This window comes from Rutidosis leptorrhynchoides, chromosome 3 (genome assembly GCF_046630445.1).
Source record: "Rutidosis leptorrhynchoides isolate AG116_Rl617_1_P2 chromosome 3, CSIRO_AGI_Rlap_v1, whole genome shotgun sequence".
Classification (NCBI taxonomy): Eukaryota; Viridiplantae; Streptophyta; class Magnoliopsida; order Asterales; family Asteraceae; genus Rutidosis; species Rutidosis leptorrhynchoides.
This window is the reverse complement of record NC_092335.1, coordinates 328,921,817-328,929,888: the sequence shown is the minus strand read 5'-3', so window position 1 is coordinate 328,929,888 and position 8,072 is coordinate 328,921,817. Positions and strand designations below refer to the sequence as shown.

At 33.1% G+C, this 8,072-nt stretch overlaps 1 non-coding gene across 1 annotated transcript; it reads left to right on the top strand.

Moving 5' to 3' along the window:
- The first annotated feature begins 5,663 nt into the window (after positions 1 to 5,663).
- On the top strand, positions 5,664 to 5,770 carry LOC139903225 (small nucleolar RNA R71). The gene has a single exon (XR_011778062.1). It is a non-coding gene; the product is annotated as a small nucleolar RNA R71 (small nucleolar RNA).
- Positions 5,771 to 8,072: the final 2,302 nt, after the last annotated feature.

The following is an 8,072-nucleotide window of genomic DNA, read 5'->3' as shown; positions in this document are numbered from 1 at the left end:
TTCGGTAAAGTAATTTAGGTTCAAATACCTAATTTAACTCATGACGAATTTTTGAAATATTTTGGGTTGATTGATTAAAGATATTTATACCTTAAGAATAAACGGTAAATTTCGCAGTGATGTAATAAACTTTTGTATGATATCAATAATTTCGGTTGCAAGACCTAATTTTATCGAATACCAATTTAATACTTTATAGTGAACAAATTAGCGTTTATTATCAAAAGGTTAAAAATACAAATAAAAATAAAAACTGTACAAACTTACCTGTGAGATAGTATCTTTAGTGATATGCTCTAGCCCACTCATAAGATAGTCGGACTAATTGGTTTTCCATAGCTACATAGGCGTAACCTCGAGCATTCAACGTTTTTTCTTCTAAACATATGAACGGTCCATCTCTACATAGCGTAACAAACTCGGTATTGGAATATGTCTGATTCGTCGAGCATTTTCTTTCGTGTGACCATTTTCCGCATTTGTGACATCTTTCAAGGTGTCGTGCTCTTCTTTTCGCTGCGGATTTTGATTTTCCTTTACCAAACTGTAACTTATTATTTTCGTTTCTGGATTCTTTTCTTACTCCGTCCAATTTACCTCTGATTAATGATACTATTTCACTTGGAAGTGTATCATTATTACGTTTAGTGATCAAAGCGTGTAGCATTAGACCATGATTTAATTCACAGGAAGTCTTCATCTCGTAAAACCTAAAAAAAATAAAAATTCAGAATGTGGGGAGAAGACTAGTTCTTTAGGGTTTGCTAGGGAAAGACCATTTGGGTTCCATTTTCGAGAACTACACGAAAACAGAAAATCTAACTCTAATAGAAATACATATTGTCCTTTAAAGACTTGATTCTTCCCACACTTAGTTAGCTGTGGTGTTGAAATTGTGATTAACTTCGTTGTCAACTTCCATCGGACTATCTATGTAATGTTTAACTCTGTGACCATTAACCTTAAATTCAATCCCATTTGAATTTATTAATTCTATTGTTCCGTATGGGAAAACTCTTTTGACTATAAATGGTCCAGACCATCTTGATTTCAATTTTCCAGAAAATAGCTTAAATCGTGAATTGAAAAGAAGAACTCTGTCTCCTTCTTTAAATTCTTTTGAACTTCTGATTCTTTTATCATGCCATTTCTTCGTTCTTTCTTTATATATTAACGAATTTTCGTATGCTTCATGTCTTAATTCTTCTAATTCATTTAATTGACTTAACCGTAGACGTCCAGCTTCATGTAAATCAAGATTACATGTCTTCAAAGCCCAAAATGCTTTGTGTTCAATTTCTACTGGAAGATGACATGCTTTTTCGTAAACGAGTCTAAAAGGTGTGGTTCCAATTGGAGTTTTGTAGGCTGTTCTAAAAGCCCAGAGTGCATCCTCTAATTTAATGGACCATTCTTTCGGATTTGATCCTACGGTTTTCTCTAGAATACGTTTTAAAGCTCGGTTGGTATTTTCAACTTGTCCACTTGTTTGTGGATGATATGCGGTGGAGATTTTATGAGTTACTCCATATCTTTTAAGAACTTTCTCAAGTTGGTTATTACAAAAATGAGTTCCCCGATCACTTATTAAAGCTTTCGGTGTTCCAAACCTTGCAAAAAGACGTTTTAAATAGTTGACTACAACTCGTGCATCGTTAGTTGGGAGAGCTTGTGCTTCCGCCCATTTAGATACATAATCAATGGCAACGAGAATGTATAGATTATTATGAGATTTTGGAAATGGACCCATAAAGTCAATACCCCAAATGTCAAATACTTAACATACTTGAATGACATTTTGTGGCATTTCATCACGTTGACTTATTTTTCCGACCCTTTGACAAGCATCACAGGATTTGCAAAGAAGGTGTGCGTCTTTGTAAATTGTAGGCCAATAGAATCCAGCATCATAAACTTTTCTTGCTGTGAGCTGAGGCCCATAATGTCCTCCTGTTGGTCCTGTGTGACAATGGTTTAAAATTTTACTAGCTTCATCTCCGAATACACATCGGCGTATTATTCCATCGGGACAACTTTTAAACAAATGTGGATCTTCCCAGAAATAGTGTTTTATATCACTAAAGAATTTCTTTCGTTTTTGGTACGATAATCCTTTTTCAAGGAATCCACATACTATGTAGTTTGCATAATCTGCAAACCATGGAATTTTATTATAATCTATCTTCAATAGATATTCATCATGAAAGTTGTCTTGTATGGCTGATTCATTTAGAACTTCTAATTCAGGATTTTCAAGACGAGAAAGATGATCAGCGGCGAGATTTTCTGCTCCCTTTTTATCTCGGATTTCAATATCAAACTCTTGTAAGAGTAAGATCCAACGGATTAATCGTGGTTTAGCATCTTGTTTCGAAAATAGGTATCTAAGAGCAGAATTGTCGGTATAGACCACCGCTTTTGCTAGAACGAGATATGAACGAAATTTGTTAAAAGCAAAGACAATAGCAAGGAGTTCTTTTTCAGTAGTTGTGTAATTTGTTTGTGCTCCTTGTAACGTCTTACTAGCATAATATATAGGTTGAATTCGTTTTTCAATCCTTTGTCCTAAAACGGCTCCCATAGCAAAATCACTTGCATCGCACATAAGTTCAAACGGTAAATTCCAATTTGGTGTTATCATGATCGGCGCATTAGTGAGTTTTTCTTTAAGAATATTAAAAGATTTGATACATTCATCTGAAAAGATGAATGGAGCATCCTTTTCTAGGAGTTTATTCATTGGAGTGGCAATTTTAGAAAAATCTTTTATGAAACGTCGGTACAAACCGGCATGCCCTAGAAAACTCCTAACTCCTCTAACATTGGTGGGATGTGGAAGTTTAGCAATTACATCTACTTTAGCTCTATCCACTTCAATTCCTTCCTTTGAGATTTTATGTCCAAGAACGATGCCTTCTTTAACCATGAAATGGCATTTCTCCCAATTAAGAACTAGATTTGATTGTTCACATCTAATAAGCATTAGTTCAAGATTAACTAAACATGATTCAAAAGTATCACCGAAGACTGAAAAGTCATCCATGAAAACTTCCATGCATTCTTCTATCATGTTGTGAAAAATCACCATCATGCACCTTTGAAAGGTTGCAGGGGCGTTGCAAAGTCCAAATGGCATGCGTTTGTAAGCAAAAGTATCATAAGGGTACGTGAATGTGGTTTTTCTTTGGTCCTCGGGTGCTATTGGAATTTGAAAATATCCGGAAAAACCATCAAGAAAATAATAGTAACTATTTCCGGCAAATCTTTCCAACATTTGATCAATAAAAGGTAAGGGAAAGTGATCTTTTCTGGTGGTGTCATTTAACTTTCTATAATCAATACAAACACGCCATCCTGTTACAGTCCTAGTAGGAATAAGCTCATTTTTCTCATTTGTGATGACAGTCATGCCACCTTTCTTAGGCACGCATTGAACTGGGCTTACCCATGGACTATCAAAAATTGGATAAATTAAACCTGCATCTAGCAGTTTAATAATTTCTTTCTTAACAACATCTTGCATATTAGGATTTACTCTTCGTTGGCGTTGCACATACGTTTTATGACCTTCTTCCATAAGGATTTTATGTGTGTAATATGAAGGACTTATTCCTTTAATGTCATGAATCTTCCATGCAATAGCTGGTTTATGAGCTTTTAACACAGAAATAAGTTGAGATTTTTCATTTTCAGTAAGAGAAGACGATATTATTACAGGTAATTCAGATTCACCATGTAAATAAGCGTATTCCAAATGGTTTGGAAGTGGCTTTAACTCTAATGTCGGTGGTTCTTCTATCGATGATTTATATCGATATCTGTCTTCTTCTTTTAGCATTTGAATTTCTTCTGTTTTTGGTTCATATCCATTAGCCATAAGTCTAGCTAACATTTCAGTTTCATCAATTGGTTTAGTACCTTCTCCTAAAGAACATTCTCCTGTTCCTTGTAATTCTGGAAATTCTTCTAACAATTCTGCATGTGAATCTATAGTTTGAATATAATAACATGTATCATCTGCAGATTGCGGTTGTTGCATTGCTCTATCAACTAAAAAGGTAACACTCTCGTCCTCTATACTTAGGGTTAGTTTCTTACCAAACACGTCTATCATTGTTTTAGCCGTGTTTAAGAATGGTCTTCCTAATATGAGAGGTACTCGAGAATCTTCTTCCATGTCCAGGATAACAAAATCTACTGGAAATACTAAAGTACCAACTTTAACTAGCATGTTCACCATTATCCCTCTAGGATATTTTACTGATCTATCGGCTAGTTGTATACTTATTCTTGTTGGTTTCAATTCTCCAAGGTCTAGTTTAACGTATAGTGAATACGGTATTAGATTTATACTAGCACCTAAGTCTGCCAATGCTTCTATTGAACTAAGACTACCCATAAAATATGGAATTGTGAAACTTCCTGGATCTGATAATTTTTCTGGTATTTTATTCAACAGCACTGCAGAAAAATTAGCATTCATAGTAACAGCCGAGAGTTCTTCCATTTTCTTTCTATTCGTGATTAGATCTTTCAGAAATTTAGCATATCTAGGCATTCCTGAAATCACATCAATGAAAGCAAGATTGGCATTTATTTGTTTAAACATATCCAAGAATTTGGATTGCTTGGCTTCAAGTCTCTCTTTTCTCATTTTACTCGGGTAAGGAAGTGGTGGTTGGTATGGTTTAACATAAGGTTTAGCCTTAATTGTGTTATCTTCATTAACCTTTTCAACTACCGATTCTGTTTCCTTATTTTGTTCAGGTTGTGGTTCTTGTGGAGTAGGAATAGCTTCATCAAAAATTACAGGTATTTCAGGTGGTTTAAGTGTAATACCACTTCTTGTGGTAATGGCTTTAGCTGTTTCATTTCGGGGGTTAGCATTTGTATCACTAGGTAGACTTCCCGGTTTTCTTTCACCTATTAACCTTGCTAGGTTACTTACTTCTTGTTCCAAATTTTGAATAGAAGCTTGTTGATTTCTAAATGCTTGAGCATTTTGTTCATTGGTTTGTTTCTGAGATGTGAAAAACTGCGTTTGAGATTCAACTAGCTTCGTCATCATATCTTCTAAATTTGGCTTTTTATCATCGGTTTGTGGTGGTTTGTTTTGAAAATTAGGTCTTTGCTGATTGTATGTATTATTGGGTACTTGTTGATTGCTAGGACCTTGTTGGTTATTGTATGGAATATTTCGATTATAATTCTGATTTTGATTATAAATTGGTCTTGGCGGTTGATAATTATTCTGATAATTATTTCCAGGCCTTTGGTTTATGTATGAAACATTCTCTCTTTGTTCCATTGTTAGTTGAATACTGAGACAATCTTTTGTCAAATGAGGTCATCCACACTGCTCACAACTAATTCGTATTGAGTGAATATCCTTAGTCATCTTTTCCATTCGTCTCTTGACAGCATCTATCTTTGCAGAAATGGAATCTAAGTCATGGCTAGAATCGGCTCTAGCTGCTTTAGATGATCTAACGATATCTTTTTCTTGGTGCCACTCATGTGAGTGGGAAGCAGTGTTATCAATAATTTTATAAGCATCAGTTTCTGTTTTCTTCATAATGGAACCACCAGCTGCTATGTCTATGTCTTTCCTTGTAGTGATGTCGCATCCTTGGTAGAATATTTGTACTATTTGACAAGTGTCTAAACCATGTTGCGGACATCCTCTCAATAATTTTCCAAATCTTGTCCATGCTTCATATAGAGTTTCATTTGGTTTCTGTGTGAATGTAACAATTTCTCCTTGAAGTCTTACGGCTTTAGATGCCAGAAAGAATTGCTTAAGAAATTTTTCAACTAAAACATCTCATGTATCAATCGCCCCTTCAGGTAACGATTCTAACCAATCTTTTGCTTCTCCCTTTAAAGTCCAGGGAAATAACATGAGATATATATGTTCATCCTCAACTTCTCTTATTTTAAATAGAGTGCAGATCCTATTAAAGGTACGAAGATGTTCATTTGGATCTTCCTTCGGCGCACCACTAAATTGGCATTGATTAGTCACCATGTGTAGAATTTTTCCTTTGATTTCATAATCTGGCGCATTAATGTCTGGTTGAGTAATTGCGTGACCTTGGCCAGTGCGTTTAGCTCTCATTCGGTTTTCCATACTTAAAGGTTCCAGATTCTCCATTATTGAATTTGTTGAATCTGAATCACTAGAGGATTCTAATTTAATGGTTCGTTCCTCAACAATCTCTGTTTGAATGATTGGCGGTTCCGGAGGAAAGATTAATGGTTCAGGATCTATGAATTGTCCCTGAATATTCTCCGAATTCTCAATTGTGAGGTCGGGTTCAAAAAATGGATTATCGGAAATTTGAATTGGAGTACTTGGTCGATTGGATGACGATTCTAAAGAAAAATTGACGGCGACAATATTTGCTAGATGTCTTGATCGAGTTACAGGTGGTGAACGTACAAAAGGTGGTGAACGTTTTGCTCGGTGCATTCACTGAATATCCTATTAGTTTTTTTAAAAAGAAAGAAAAATTATATAAGTTATCCAATTAATAGACTTTTCTGATTTTGCCCACGTTTCGAATAGCCAAAAAATGCAGCAGAGGGGCAGGATTCGTTTGGTCTCAATATAATTGAGTACTGTTTGGCTCCAATAACCCGGTCCACGTACAAATCCATCTATTACTACGAACCATAAAATTTTGATGTCTATCAATTTAACCACTTAAAACAATTTTTCGTAATTTAAAAAAATATTAGATAAGAAATAGAGAAAATTCTAAGTCCTAAAAACTAGAATGGCTAGAAATAAGAGAGAAAAAGAGCGCGTCGAAAAACGTCGAAAAATAAAAAGGCGAAAAATAATAGGCGTCGAAAAATAAAAATAAGAAAGTAGCGCGTCTAAACTTTAAAAGGCACTAAAAACTAAAAATTAAAAGTTGCGTCTAAAAATATTAAAGCTTAAAAGAAATACTATATCCCAAATGGCTATAACTTAAAAAGGTACTAAAATATAAAAACAGCGTCGCAAAATTCTAAAGCACCTAGATCTTAGTCTAAAGAAAAAGCACTTAAGGGATTTTACGGCAAATCTTAAAAATCTAGAAGTAAAAATAACTATGGTAAAAACTATATCTTAAAACTAAATATGAGCGAAAAATACAAAAATTACGCTAAAACAATTAAAAGGAGTACAAAATATAAAAAAAATATATACTTAAAGTTGTAAAAAGTACAATTTTTTTTAAACAATATTATTTTTATATTATTTATTTTATAAAAGTATTAATTTTTTAATTTATAAAACTAAATAAATTAAAAATATAAAATAAACTTAAACTTAAACTAATAACTAATTAAATAATAAAACTTAATTAGGGTTAATAATAAAATTAATAATTAATTTAAACCCTAATCGTATTAATTGTTGTACGATGTTTGACCTGTCAGAGGACCTCCGCGAGTGCGGTTAGTCCCAGTTCAAAAGCTTCGCGAGTCGCTGAGGGTTCAGGTTCAGATTTTTTTTTACTTTTTCTGTTTTTTTTATTTTATAAAATATAAAAAATATAAATATAACTTAAATAAAAATTTAATTTTAAAACTAAAATAAAAATACTTATTTACTTTATAAATATTATAAACTCTTTAAAAATATAAATATATTATTTTTTTTATTTTTGTATTTTTATATTTTTATTATTTTTAAAACTTATATTTTTATAAAAAGAACTTAACAAACACTTTTATAAAAAAATTTTTTCTTATTTTTAGCGTTGCGCTTTCGGCGTTTAACTTCCCCGGCAGCGGCGCCAAAAATACTTGATGTGTGCGAGGTGTACTAGAAAATAGTATTATTTTTACAACGAAATAACTATTAAATACGATACAATTTTACACAAGATATTTATTTATTTATAGAATGGATATACCTAAACCTTGCTACAACACTTATAGGCAGTGTACCTAATCGTACAGTAGTGTAGTTTTTAGTAAGTCCGGTTCGTTCCACAGGCAAATCATTTAAACAAAGCTTAACGCTATATTAGTTTTATCTTATAAAAATACAAATATATATAAGTAATATTATTATT